At 40.1% G+C, this 16,038-nt stretch overlaps 1 pseudogene; it reads left to right on the forward strand.

Annotated features, from left to right (window-relative positions):
* Positions 1 to 8,484: 8,484 nt before the first annotated feature.
* LOC148997189 (uncharacterized) lies at positions 8,485 to 13,326 on the forward strand (annotated as a pseudogene).
* The last annotated feature ends 2,712 nt before the right edge of the window (positions 13,327 to 16,038 follow it).

Raw genomic sequence — 16,038 nt, forward strand, 5'->3', positions numbered from 1 at the left:
TGCTGTCAGGACATAACTCTTGAGGAGATTATTTGGGGAATAACTCAATTAAAGAACAATAAATCCCCAGGCTGTGATGGTCTGAGCTCTGAGATGTAGAAATGTTTCTCTGAGGTAAATTTCTTCTGGCTGTCTTCAGAGAATCACTTGACAGAGGGATCTTCCTCCTTCTCTGAGGCGACACACACCCAAAACCTCACACACACTCGCTGTTCATTGACAATCAACGACCCATTACACTGCTAAATAATGACCGTGAGATTCTAGCATCTATCTTAGCAAAACGCCTCAAATCTAAATTACACACTTTTATTTATGAATGCCGATCTGGTTTCATGAAAGATCAACGCATTCTCATCCCAAAGCTGATTGAAGACAAAGACTTTCTAGATGATGAACAACACCTTATTTTATTCTTAGACTTTCAAAAAGCCTTAGACACGGTAAGCCACAAGTTTATTATTGACACCGTTTTGGTAAGAATTGTATTAATGCTGTATAAACTCTGTACATGAGGAAACAGTTGTGTTAGATTGGCTAATGGAAGCTCATCTAGATTTCACACACACAAAGGTCTCCGCCAAGACTGCCCCACCTCGCCTCTTCTATTGGGGATTGAAGCTCAAACTCTCTGTCATTTAATTCACAAGAGTTCATTCAAAGGAATTACATTAAATGAAAGAGAAATACAAATCTGACCGCTGGCTGATGACACAACCCTGTTTCTAAAAAATGGTAAAAAATGGTAAATGGACTGCATTTATATAGCACCTTCATAGACCTAATGGCCACCAAAGCGCTTTACATTTTGCCTCACATTCACCCATTCATACACTCATTCATACACCGACGGCGGTGTCAGCCATGCAAGGCGCCAGCCAGCTCGTCGGGAGCAGCTGGGGTTAGGTGTCTTGCTCATGGACACCTCGACACTTGGTCAGGTGGAACCGAGGATTGAACCACCAACCTTTCGGTTCGTAGACAACCCACATGAACCACTGAGCCGCCCCGAATGAGAAAATGACTCCCAAATAGGAGTTGCACTAAATGTTGTAAACCAATCTTCTGAAAGCTCAGGCTTGAATCTAAATCTTTCAAAATGTGAGCAGTTTTCTCTTAAAAATAAGCATTCGGGTCAAATATGAGGCATAAATATAAAGAATTTAGTAACTTATAATGGAATAAAAATCAGTCCTAATCAAAAGTTGATGACAGAGAGTAATATCTCTTTACTACGTACGACTATATTCATTAAAGTTTGACTCTTGGATCAAGAGATATATCTACGTATGGCAGGTTCTTCTTTCTAAAGCAGAAGGTCTCTCACGAGCTGCAGATTTATTTACATCAATAGAAATTCATAAGTTACAATGTGCCAATCTAGACAAACTATTATATAACTTTATATGGAGGAAGAAGCCTCATAAAATCAGGAAAAACATCTTGACTAATAAAATTGAGGAGGCGGGTTTATTGACTTCTCACTTTTCAATGAGATATTAAAAATCAACTGGATTAAAAGATTTGTGGAAAATCCAAACAGTTTCTGGAACATTGATCCAAACTTCATCTTTGGAAAAACTGCTTTAAACATGATATTCTACTGGTATCCCAATTATTAAATAACTAAAATCAAATTTTAACTCATGAGGAACTTAATGTCCATCCTGCAAGAAAAGACTTTGATATTGTATCCAGAGCTAAACCCCATGGGATCATCACCCTATTTAGAGATGGACAGATTTGATCAAATTAATGTATTTTTCTCCAGCAGTGTTTCAATAAATAGTCTATCTTTTCTAGACAGAAAAATCAACAACAAAGTAATAAAAAGCTTTTATGTGTGAAATCTCTCCCTGCCTCCAGGTACAAATGGTCCCTTGTATGGAAATATTAATGGGAATAGAGCATGGAGTAACTCACATACATGTATAATTACAAACAAAGTAAAAGAAACATCATTTAAAGTTCTTCAGCACTATTTCCCCTGTAACAAGATTATTTGGAAATGTATCCCGACTGTAGACGAGAAATGCAGCTTTTATTCTACAGCTGTTCACATGCTCTTCTCTGGGGAATGATATACAATAGCCGCGTTTCCACTGCCGGGCCAGGGCCGGGCCGTGCTAGTGCGTGCCAGGGCCAGTCGCGTTTCCACTGTCACTTCCGGGGCTTGATCGGGGCTTCCTCAGGGCCAACGGCCAGGATTTCTGGCCCGTCGAATACCTTGGGCCAGAGGGGGCCAGCTCGGGCTAGAGGCGTGCTCAAGGTAAAAGGCGGAGTTTATCGGTGTTATGGAACGTTATGATCTGAAGCAAGATGCACGGGTGTCCATGTTTAACCGATTAACCGTTTAAAATTGCATAACATTTTAATTTGAACTGTAGACCTATGCCAAATGCTGCGCAAAAATATATAGGCTATATATAGGCTACATATCGACGAATTTTCAGATATTTGTTTGATTTTTTGCCCCTTAAACATTTAAAATATTTGACAAATGAATATGAAAAAAATATATATTTTACTGGTTTTCTGAGGCCAAATTAGAACCTGGAAATGATATTTTCCCTGCAGTGCTGAATGAAAGAGCCGTAACCACAGCCTACAGAAAGGGGATTATAGGTGATTTATAGGCTATAATAAATGTGTCTGCTAATAAAATAATATAAAATAACGAGGCATTAATTGTTTATTAATAAACTATTGTTTTCTAAATGATTTTCGGCTAAAAACATATCTCCATCTCCGGATGCACAGAGAGAAATTAATTAGCTAGGCTACATAATTACATAGTCAGAAAGATATTGGCTTTCGATTCGAATTTGTTCGTTTTAAATTGGACATTTAAAGCTTTAATCTACAAGACTAAAGCTTTAAATGTCCAATTTAAAACGAACAAATTCGAATGCGGTGGCTGTTTCAGGTCTTGCGCTTCAGTTCACGGAGATCATGAAGCGCGCCTTGATTAATTGTTAAAGCACAACGTTTTCTTGTTATTGTGAGTTTACGCAAATAAATGTATTTGCGAATAATTTATTATTATTTTCTGTATGACCAGAAATGAAAGAGTATTTTAAGTTGTTTCCACTGAAAGAAATGCAATGAAACTGCAAGTGTTCACATGGGCGTCTCGCAGCCATCAGTGCGCGCTCCACACACACTGGATATGCGCTGATATGCGTCAAAAATATTGTGTTTATTTGTGCTCTGTTCCTTTTTTGGATAAAGGCGTCTTCTACATATGCAGCCTAATAAAATGTTACAATAATGATGATGATGGTTATTATTATTATTATTATTTGCAGACACGGAGTTTTTGTGAAATGGACGTTTTGCTTATTTTCAATTGGCAATTTCAGTTTGAAGGGTGATGGAAATGCGGCTTTAACTGCTCCGTAGGCTACTTGCTGCGTTTTATTACTATAAATTAATTTCGTTTCAAATGGGGTCCAATCAGTTATTAAAGGTGTTAAAAAATTAACTCTGTATCTCGAGGTTGCGGCGTTTGTTATTTGTTAACAGGCGGCGTTTGTTAACAGGCTGCGGCGGTTCCGCAGCCTGTTATATCGCGCAAAAAATCGCTGCTTGAAATGGAGAATCGCCTGTACTGGTCTCGTGACACTATTGCAGCCACTACGGCAGGTGAGTTAATACACATGCTATCTTCCTAATTAAAAAAATAAATTAATTCATAATACCTGCTGAAATGGGTTGGGTTTTGTGACGTTTGATCCAGAAAGGCGTGTTAGGGGTGGGGTCTGGGGCAGCGCTGTGGGGCTATTGGCCCGGCAGTGGAAACGCAAGCCCGGTGCTTGAGGCCCGAGGCCACTAGCTCGGCTCGGCTCGCTGTTAGCTCTGGCCCAGCCCTAGCCCGGCAGTGGAAACGCGGCTAATGTTTTATTAATGGACACTTTGCCTCAAACTTACATTTATATAGTTTTGACATCTTTCAATTTTCTGACTCAAACTCCTCTGTACAATAATCAACTTATTAATTTTGCTTGGAATATTCTTTTTTCATTAATCGAAATTTATGAATGTTTTTAAACTTGATTTAAATTATATAGACTGTATTTCTGGATTAGATGGTAAATCAGCATCAGATTGTATGTAATATTTACCTTATTTAACTTTATAATTAATTTAACTGATATTTACTGTCTGATATTATGTTGTTTATAATTTTTATATAGATTATTTGTTTTTCATATGATATTTGTTATTGTTATTGTTATATAGCTATTGGCTATGTATATATATATATATATATATATATATATATATATATATATGAAGAGTTCAGATGCAAAAGCCTCTAAATGCCATTTGAAATTTTCTTCTTTAATGATGATTTTTATCAAACTTGTATATTTAAGTTCAGTAATTTCAAAAAATTTCAGTAAGTTCAAAAAATGTTTATTCTTTATGAAATTGTGAACTGTAACTAAATGATTTATGTATTACAAGATCAATCTCTTTCTCTTTTTTTTCGGAAAATTGTAACGAATGTGATCTGAAATAAAAAAAAAATTCAAAAAATAAAACATCAAGAGTGTCGAAAAGTCCGGAATGGAGCAAAAATAATAAAAATCATTCTTTCTCTTTCCTTTAATGTGTCTTCTGCTACTCTGAGCAATGCCTGAACTTTGTATTTTATCACTTCTGGCGTTGTTTTTGCCTCTTCACGATGACTCGCTTGCTTTAGTCCTCAGTTGTAAGTCGCTTTGGATAAAAGCGTCTGCTAAATGACTAAATGTAAATGTATAACAGCGCCATCTTGTGGCAGTTTAAAGTTACAGCAGCCGTGTTTATGAGCAGCCAATGGGCTGGAGCAGCCGCGCATAGCTGTTGTTTTATCCTTCATCCTTAAGATTTCTGATAATAATTCACATATTAAAGTGTGGCAATAAATTAAATGTAATAATTATATTAATAATAATGATAAAAATACCAACAGAGTTGTGCTTGATGCAAGTAAATGTTGGTCTAATTATTTTATGGTTTCTATGGTGTTTATGTGTCAGAAAGAATATAAGATTATGTGACTAGGCTATAGGCTTATATAAATGTTAGTGAATGGACTTAATTAAACTTCCACAAACCTGTAGAGTGAGTCAAATCATCCACACAGGAAAGGCAGAGGAGGATTGTTGTTTGGAGAATTGATGGTGGAAAACGAATCGGTTACCTAACGTAACCTCGGTTCTCTCTAGATGAGGGAACGAGTATTGCGTAAGCTAGCTTACGCTACGGAAAAGATTCATCTTTGCTGAGAAGTTGAAGCCAAAAAATTATTCCATAATTTTGTAATCATTGTCAACGCAGTCTCTCTGAGGCAGACCGTGAGCGGGGCTAGCTAGCAGCTCATTGGTTCGCTCAGAGAGAATGCACGAACCTATGGGAGAGCGGCGCTGAGCCCGCGGCCAATGAGCGGACGGCCCTCGCTCATTGCGTCAGAGCCCGCCGAAGGGGGCGTGGCTACAGTGTATAAAACTGGCTCTCCCAGGCTCGGTAGACGATTTCTTTCAGCATGAAGCGAAACACTGATGGCGCAAGCACGGCCGGGAACGCAATACTCGTTCCCTCATCTAGAGAGAACCGAGGTTACGTTAGGTAACCGATTCGTTCTCTTACGAGAGGTTCTCTCGTACTGTGTAAGCTAGCTTACGCTACGGGAACATCTGGTCAACGCCGTGCACGCTATGTAACCACTAAGCATCCCAGGGGGAAAAACACCGGGGGAGTCTTAAGGTGGAAGAAGACAATAAGGCGGCCAGCATAGCGGCCGTTATCATCTAATGCAAAACGCCCTTAAGGCGGCCGGCATAACGGGCCGTGAACGTATAAGGGGCGAACCGGTTGTGATAGGACTCCCAATAGTGCAGCTTCTTATAGGAGAGCTGTATAGTACTAGACCGCCAGTAATTTAGCCTGTAAGGCGGGAACTTCCAAGTTATAGAATCTGATAAAAGTGGAGGGGGAGGCCCATCCCGCAGCCACACAAATGTCGTGAATGGAAATTCCGCAGGACCATGCCCACGATGAGGCCATGCCTCTGGTGGAATGAGCCCTGACGCCCAGCGGGCAAGGCAGGTCTTTAGCGGCATAAGCAGAAGCAATAGCATCCACTATCCACCTAGACAGTGTCTGTTTAGAGGCGGCTAGACCCTTGGTGCGGCCGCCGAACGACACAAACAGCTGCTCCGAGCGTCTGAACGCAGCAGCGCGTGTAGTGTACACTATCAGAGCCCGGACCGGGCAGAGGCGATCAGTGTCACGTTCACTATCGGATGCAGGCAGCGCCGATAGAGAGATCACTTGCGCCCTGAAGGGAGTACCAATCGCTTTTGGAACATAACCGTGTCTAGGTTTCAGAATGACAAAGGAGTCATTAGGTCCAAACTCAAGGCACGCGGCGCTTGAAGACAGCGCGTGAATGTCCCCCACGCGTTTTACTGAGGCGAGTGCAGTCAGAAAAACTGTTTTTAGCGAGAGGTATTTTAGCTCCACGGACTCGAGTGGTTCAAACGATGGGGCTTTCAAAGCTTCTAGAACTATAGAAAGATCCCAGACCGGCACCGTAGGGGGGCGAGGGGGTTTCATCCTTCTGGCTCCCCTGAGGAAGCGGATGATTAGCTCGTCTTTGCCCAACGACTGGGCGCGCCGGGGTTCAATGAACGCCGCGACGTCTGCCACGTAAACCTTTAGAGTGGATGGGGACCTGCCCTTATCCAGCATCTCCTGAAGGAACACGAGCAAAGACGAAACCTCGCACGTCCGTGGGTCCAAATTTTTGTCAGTGCACCATCTAGAGAACACAGACCATTTTGCAGCATAGAGCTTTCTAGTAGATTCCGCTCTGGCGTGTTTGATCGTGTTCAGAACCCCTTCTGGCAATTCGACGCGTAGTCGTTGGTCACCCATGCATGAAGCGCCCAGCGCTGTGGATGGGGATGCCAGATCGAGCCGCGAGCTTGAGTGAGGAGATCTGCTCTGATTGGAATGGGCCACGGGGCTGTCCGTGACAGCTGCGTGAGCTCCGGGAACCAAATCTGATTCTCCCAGCGCGGGGCTATGAGGAGCACCGAGTGGCGTGTGTCCCTGATTCTCTGAATGACCTGCGGTAGCAGAGAAATCGGGGGAAAAGCATAGAGCGGGCGGCGGGGCCAATCCTGGGCTAGCGCGTCCTCGCTCTTTGAAAAGAATATCGGGCAGTGAGCGTTCTCTTCTGACGCGAAAAGATCTATCTCCGCTCTGCCGAATAGGCGCCACAATGTTTGAACTGTTTGAGTGTGCAGGGACCATTCTCCGGGGGAGACAAGGTTCCTGGACAGCATGTCTGGACCGTCATTCAGAAGGCCCGGTACGTGCGTCGCTCTGAGCGAGAGCAGGTGACTCTGGGACCACAATAGGATGCAGCGCGTCAGATGAAAGAGATTCCCTGACGGTTGATGTAGGACACCACGGCCATATTGTCTGAGCGAATCAGGACGTGGTGACCGTGTATGCGCGGGAGGAAAAACAGCAGCGCGTTCTCGACCGCGATCATTTCCAGACAGTTTATGTGTAGGGAACTCTCCTGGCTCGACCACTGGCCGGCGGCCGGTGAGCCCTCGCAAACCGCACCCCAACCCGTGTTGGATGCGTGAACGTACGGGGTGCTAGGGATAGGCCGAACGGGAGGACGGCATATTGGTAAACTAGACCCTCGAAGGCGAAACGTAGGAATGGCCTGTGATGAGGGTTTATCTGGATCTGAAAATAGGCGTCTTTCAGGTCTAGAGAGATGAACCAGTCCCCCTGACGGACGTGCGCGAGGAGTTTCCTGACTGTGAGCATTCTGAACGGTCTCTTCATGAGCGCTTTGTTCAAAACCCTGAGATCTAAGATCGGCCTGAGGCCGCCGTCTTTCTTGGGAATAAGAAAATAACGGCCGTAAAACCCCGACTCGGTCATAGATGGCGGGACTCTCTCTATAGCGCCCTTCTGCAGTAGCTTGGCTATTTCTAAGCGAAGCGTGTTCATAGCAGCCGGGCTGACAGTGGATTCGAGCCGAACGCGAACGCGAAAGCATTCTTTATGATGCTTAAAACCCACGGGGAGATGCCGGGGATGGCTTCCCACGCTTCGCAGCATGCGGCTAGCGGTTGAATGGCGATTTCGCCCTGATTGCTGCACATAGCGGGCTGGACACTGGGTGTGGGCGCGCTTAGAGTGTGTGTGGCAACGGGACTTACACTCAGAGAGGAGTTTATGGGCCGTGAGACAGAGCGAGCAGAGGGGGGACACGCGCACGGGCTCGTGGAAAGTCAGTCTAAAGTCAGTTGCTCTGCTTGTCTCTTTTTCCATTATCTTCTTTCCTTCAGTGATTCTGTTTGTTAACAGGCTTATTAAGGTTGAGGTGACTCCATGTTTAATATACACAGATTTTGTGGCTCAGATAAAGTCCAGTTCTGGTTTATTTCTTTGCTCTTGGCTGACATGTGGCATTGCTATGGCCTGCTTGTGGCCCAGATCTGGCAAACAGGTGTGGGCCACCCAAGGGCCGTCATTCTTTGCTGCATGTGGGCCAGATCCGCATGCCACAAGTGCCAGATGTGGGCCGGATGTGGGCCGAAATAATGTTGCTAAGTGGGAAATCATGGAAATGGGAAAGAACCTTTTTTCCCAAATGGACAGTCACCAAAAGGTCCAGAAACTTCACTTTTCCTGTTTGTGATGTTAAAAGAAACCAAATTCCCTTAACTAGCACTGTTGGATATCTTTATGAACAAACCGAACTGAAGATGTTGAGATTTGACATTTGCACTAAACAGGAGGTGTGTGTCACAGACGGAGAATCTTTATCTGTTGGAGAAAAGAGGAATATAATGAACACTCAACACTTGATTAGACAGTGATACTGAGAGACCGGCTGCTGAACTGTTATCGCATGGATGTGACAGTGATTCACAGGATTCAACCACACATTTATTGATGACAGACTTTTATCTAAAAGAGACACCAAGTTTAGTAAAATCACACGTTTAAATACAGAGACTGAATTGTTGTAAATGTGGTTAATTTAGCCGATTGTCTGATAATATCACTGATTTAGCTGAATCGCTGAGTTCATCATGTAATGTTATTGCCTGTTCTTCAGAGAACTAGAGGAATGGAGGATGATCCTCAGAGCGGTTTGACTTTAGAGACCATGAGAGTCGAGACACCAGCACTTCACACAGCTCCTGTTCATCAGCAAATGTTCTCAGAAGAACACGCACAGTCTCACACACTCACACACACCTCGAGTGACGAGGAGAAGTGTGCAGAGAGATGAAGATGAGGAAGACACAGGTGAGTGAATGATGAAGGTGATGAACTTGGACAAACAGATGAAGACCAAGCAATCGTGATGACATCTGAACGAGAACATCACACTGGTAAATGTGCTCCTAATAAACCAAATGTCTCAGTATAGATGAGGAAAAAGGAAATATTCAGACTAAAAGCATTAAATGGGAGTTATAAAATAACCTTAAAACTATAATGTATATCCTCATTATAATAGAAAATAAGGTCGCAATACATACGATGTCCCGCTTTGTGCTTCTCACTCACTAGACAACTGTTACATGATCTACAGTGACACTTTATGTGTGTGTAACATAACTTGTATGTTTTGCGTGTGTGTGTGTGTGTGTGTGTGTGTGTGTGTGTGTGTGTGTGTGTGTGTGTGTGTGTGTGTGTGTGTGTGTGTGTGTGTGTGTGTGTGTGTGTGTGTGTGTGTGTGTGTGTATCCTCCAGAACGCAGAGCTGAATGAAGCTGAAACTGAGGCGTCGTCGCCACTCTCCAGTAATCCTGCGCCGCTGGTAAGAGACTCAACATGTTCATGTCATGTGAAGCCCTTTACATAATAGATCATCAGTCCTCATATACCTGCACTGACACTGCAAAACACACACAACTGCACATTTATATAAGATTTTACTTTTGTTTGTTTAGATTTCTGTGTGTGTATATTACACAATAATATACAAAGACTCTATAGATCATACACACAATATACAAGAACAAACGGTAACACTTTATAATAAGGTTCATTAGTTAACATTAGTTAGTTAACATGAACTAAGAATTAACAATAATTAGCTAATATTCATTTCAAAATGTACTAATACGCTATTAAAATTAAAGGTTGTATTAGTTAACATTAGTTAATGCACTGTGAACAACATGAACAAACAATGAACAGCTGGATTTATATGAACTAACATTAACAAAGATTCATAAATACTGCAAATGTATTGTTCATTGTTAGTTCATGTTAGTAAATACATTAACTAATGTTAACTAGTGAATCTTGTAAAGTATTACTGAATAAACCATATAGGCATGTTTTACTGGAACAGTTTTAATGTAAATTCAGTTTTTCATTCTGTGCAATTATGAAGAATGGAGACTGGACTGTGTCAGGGAAATATATCTTCAGTCATTACTCAATTATCAACTCCAGTGTCCCGTTGTTCACAGAAAGTACATGAGAATCTGTTATTATATACAGTACTGTAGAAGAAATCTCAGGCATGTTAGTATTTTCAGGAAAACAATGGTTTTAAGCCAGTTATTTCCAGTTATTTCAGTTATATAGTAAAGGAAAACATTTGGAAAACTTGAAACCAAACTAAAATGCTCCAAAACGAACTAAAATAAATGATCAAAAGGTTATTTAACAGTTTTTCTCAATCGCTTCGGCTCAAATGGGACTTTTTTTCCTCACAACAAAAGAATTTTTAAACAATAGTTTCATGTTCATATCAGATTAGAATTTTGTATTGATTTAATCAAATTGCGTGTGTTTTAGCATGTGTGTAAAAGAGATAATAAATAAATGCTCATGGCTTGTTGATCAAAACTGATGAGTTGATTCTCCATGAAACTGTCAAACTCTTCACAACTTCTGAACAATTTGATCTGAAAAATAAATGTTGCATCTTGATTTATTGTGAGTCGTTATTGTATTAGATTATAGGGGGCTGGTGATCTACACAGATCATAGTGAGGATCGGTCAAACTATGTATGAACGGCGCATGTATGGTTGGCACGTCTGAATCTGAAGAGCTTTTGATTTCTGTCACTGATTTAGCAAGTTGTATGGAAGTGTCTAAATAAAACACACTTTTCTGTACGAGTGAGCAGTCGGCGACCGACTCAAGAGGTGTTAGCCAACCCTGCACACACTGACTAAAGCCAGAACTGACAAGTGTGTGTCCGTGAGATCCACAATCAGGCTGACGGGATCTCCATGTGGCATTGGGTCCAGAATCAATTAATAACTGAAAGTATTGGATACTCAGAATAATCAAAGATATAAATTAAGTCATAATCAATATTTAGGATTATTTTCTAATAAGGAACACAATCTAAATTCAGTTCAAGCGTAGAGCTAAAGTATTGAAACTAAATTGTAATAAATTGTAATAAATTAAGTGAACTTCACTGGAGTTGGAACTGTCGTGGCCTTTACAAAACTGACATGGCAATAAAAAATAGATAGAAATATATATACTGTATATAATAAAATATTTATTTTCAGTTATTAATTTTTTATTACAAATAAAAAAACATCTGCACATTTTGACCAGTGTGGCTCACATAATGATAAAACACTTTTTACATGTTTTAGTTTTTTAATGAATGTAAGGTTTATTCTAGAGACACCAGACACTGTTATTATGCAAATGAGCAGCTGGGTGTTTCTGTTATAACGGTGTCGTGTTGGCGCCCCCCTAAGTTAATAACTAATGATCAATCAATACTAACTTTAACTGGACAATAACTTTATTCTGGCGCTGCTGTAAATCCAACACAATCGGTGTTCCTGTAATCTCCTATTGTCTCTGTAAAGCTGAACTCAGGTGATGATGCACATCGGTGTGTTTGAGGTGATTCCCCTCTTCCATGTAGAGCGCTTTGAGCACACAGAAAAGCACTCGATAAATGTGACCAATTATCAGTTTTGATGAACAAGACAACTTATTGTTTTGAGGGGGGAAAAGTCTAATTTGAGAATTGAGCCGAAGCGATGTTTCGGGTGAGTAACAACATTTGCAGACATGCAATAAACTGTAGAGATCTGACGGTCCAGCAAACAGTTATGACAATTATAATTACAGTTTAGAGAGTGTTAAGTCTGTTTTGTGCCAAAGCCATTGAGAACAAGTGTAATTATAATTTTGACACAGTTTACTTTAAAAGTTGATTACTTTGTAATGTTTTGTAATTATATATAAATGTCTCACTTTACAGTGACACAAAATAAAATCTTTTTCAGATTAACTGAAATAATTGTTTGAAAATGTAATAATTAATAATAATTGAAAATTACAAATAGTTCTGAATGGTTTTTCCCTTTTTCTAGATGGGAAATCCCTTCAGCTCCTGAAGATTTGCGTCACATTCAAGAAACCATCTTTCTCCAACAATTTGATCTGGAAACTCAGCAGATCCACATCATGTGCTTTAATACACAGGGTAAAGGTTGTGGAAGATCTTTTGGCTGTGTTATAATTCAATCTACTCTGAAGATGAAGTGTGTAAATGAGATGCTGTAGATGATGCTGGAGTGTCCAGAGAAGTTCACACTGCATTCTGGGATCAGTTCCTTGAACAGTGTGAAGGGGAAGATGAGTGTGTCCTAGACTGAGACCAGACTTCTCTGACGCTGAATGGGAGTCAGTTGAAGGATCTGGTGAAAGGATGACTTGACCTCGGTGTTCTGCCAGTGACGCTTTCCAGTGCTTTCATTTTAGCATTGACTCCGTCAGTGATGATGTCATCTTTCCACAACTCCTTCTCTTCGACTGAACGATCTGCGGTTGCAAAGGCTGGTCAAGACACACTGGAGGAATGAAGTGATGAAGAGGATTTGCTCAACCTCTTCACAAGAATGGGCTCTCATTGCATCCCTCCAACAAACACCATGAAAGTTGCCACACAAACAAGCAATTCTTCAAGAGCCCAAATATATAATAGATGCTTCTCCAAAACCATGCCATTTGCACTGCTGAATGTCCCAGACCAGGAAAGTCTCCTGTCTCTCTATGACACAAAGAAGCACAGAAGTGTCACAGCGACTTCAAACATCACAGGTAATCTCTCTCAGATCTCAGATCAGATCGTATTCAATCATCTGCAACGTTATGTCAGAAATGCTGAGCAGTTTCTACACTTCTGTTCTGGATCTTCTGTCATATGTGTTGATCTGATCAAGGTAATCTTTAATGCAGACTCTGGCCTCAGCAGAAGACCAGTTGCTCATACTTGTAGAGCAGTAGTTTAAAGTGTGATATTTTTAGGTCAAACCGTTCTTGTCTATCAGTCATATAATGCCTAAAGTCTATGGTCACCACCTCAAAGAGCATGCACAGAGTCCAAATTAAACAACTGCAGAAACAAAGACACCTACATCTTGGATGCCCTAGAGGTAATCTAAAACATATCAAAAATTAATTTCACGGTGAACTATCCCTTTAACAGTCAAAGTGTTATCACAATCAAGTAATCCTAAATACATTAAATGTTCAATCATGTTACAAACTGAGCATCTTTCTATTTATAAGTGCAAGTTAACGTTTGTGCACAAACAGTGGCACAATGTTTATCACAGGCTCAAGTTCACAAATGCACTGTCACAGTAAAAACTTTCTAAGATTTTAGGGACTGTACCGTAGCAGAGCAATGAGCCGAACTCTCCATGAACACCTTCTCAAAGTGTCTTTCAGTTCTTTTGGGTATTCAAAGTCCAAGGCAAAAAGAAGGCCCAACAGGTTTTCAAGTGCAGACTGCAAGTCTGGAGCATCTCTCAAAACAGTCACTTCCTCCAACACAACATCATCTTCAGATGCCACAAGGATCCTCTCCTTCTCTGGTCTGTCTGTCCTCTGGAGTCTCGTCCTAATAATAAAGAATAAATCAATATCACTTGAAAACAACAAAAAAATATACATTAGCAGCGTCACTGAACGCTGATCCACAACAGAACCGCAAGACGATACAATGCTCAATAAAGTCGTAATTTTTGTTATTTTTGGACCAAAATGTATTTTCGATGCTTCAACTCATTGTAACTAACCCACTGATGTCACATGGACTACTTTGAAGATGTTTTATTTCCTTTCTGGACAAGGACAGTATACCGCGTGCACACATTTTCAATAGAGGGACAGAAAGCTCTCGGACTAAATCTTAAATATCTTAAACTGTGTTCTGAGATGAACGGAGGTCTGACGGGCTTGGGACGACATGAGGGAGAGTCATTAATGACATCATTTTCATTTTTGGGTGAACTAACCCTTTAAGGAACCATAAAGTAATCCTATACAATGTGCCCATAAGTTTGCATCCCACTTCCAGAAACTGCAAGATGTGTATCATTTTATATAGAAAATGCATTTTAATACACACAAATAACAATTGTTAGTTTTTCAATATAGTACTGCCCTGAATAAGCTATTTCACCTACAGTAAAAGTATAAAAACTAATCATAGGCCCTAATCACGTTGAATCAAAAACCAATGAATTATTAAAACAATCTGTTTGCTGTTAACACAAAAAATCATGTGGCAATGGTCATGTGGCAATATGTTGTATATCTTTTTAAGTAATGAAACTCACCAGACTTGTTTTAAAAAGTGCTGAGAAATCTTCACAGAGAAACATGGGAGACCTTCTAGGACAATTTGCTTTCGTGAGTCACAATATTTGTGGTCTAACAAAAATGGGTACAAATCAACTATTTTTTTTTAAATGCACTGTTATTATTTTTTACTTTTTATGAGTTTGTATGTATGTTTGAAGTCATAGAGCCTCTAATGAGCCACTGAATCAAATTCGATGGGTTAAATAGGAAATCAGTATTGTATGCAGTATAAGTTCAGGTCCAAAATCAGTCTAATCAGCCAGTGTATACTTGACATTCATATTCCTTCAGAAATATCTTCAGTAAATGTTCTTTATATAAAAGCAAATGGCTAAATCTGTTAAATCAGTTTTTTAAACTATCTATCTATTGGTAACTTTGACACATGATGGTCATAACAAGTTACCTGGTGATCAATCTTGTTGAGGTGATCTTTCATTTCTGTTTTGTACTTCTCCTGTCATCTCCTCTTTACTGTTGAAAAAGAGTTACATATTGCACCTTTAATTACAAAATCCATAAACTTGATCCAGTTTGCACATTTATTTTTTGCAATCCACAAACAAAAGCATTCAACTTTTGAGAAACCTCATTTAATATGCATACAGGAAACATGGTTAAAACCGCAATTGGATTTCATAATAAATGGATATTGTAATAAGAAATGACAGAGAATATGGCAGAGCAGGAGGCATAGCAACATTTATACAGAATGGGATGAAATATAAGGAAGTAAAAATAAATGCAGATTATGAATCAATTATAAATAAAATATGGACTGAAAGAGGTTGTAAAGATGTAATTAATTATTATAATCCACGTAAAAAATTGAGTCAGAACATCTTAGAGGATGTAGGTGGACCAATACAAGACAGTCTTATATGGTGTGGTGATTTTAATTCACAAAATTCATTATGGGGGGTAATAGTACTGATGCAAATGGCATACTAATTGAAGAATGTATTGATATTAAGAATTCGGTGTGTATTAATAATGGAGAAGAGACATAATATAATAGCAAAAAAAAAAACACAGAAATGGGCCTTGACCTGACATTTGTATCTAGTTCAATAGCAGGGGTTAGTGATCAAACATACTACAGTAGGGAGTGACCATTACCCGGTAGTGACTAAACTTGGTATAAAGATATGCTATGAAAAGGAAAAGAGAATTCCTAGATGGAAACTGGAAAAAGCAAATTGGGAAGGTTTTCAAGAAATTTGGAAAAGATGTTTGACACTTCAAGTTGAGAATCAGATAGATCGGATGTAAATATATTTAATAATAAACTAGTTAATGAAATCATTCAGTCGGCTGAGGAAGTGAAACCTAAAAGTACAGCAGTGAGATAC

This window comes from Pimephales promelas, chromosome 2, assembly GCF_988280905.1.
Source record: "Pimephales promelas chromosome 2, fPimPro1.hap1.1, whole genome shotgun sequence".
Classification (NCBI taxonomy): domain Eukaryota; kingdom Metazoa; phylum Chordata; class Actinopteri; order Cypriniformes; family Leuciscidae; genus Pimephales; species Pimephales promelas.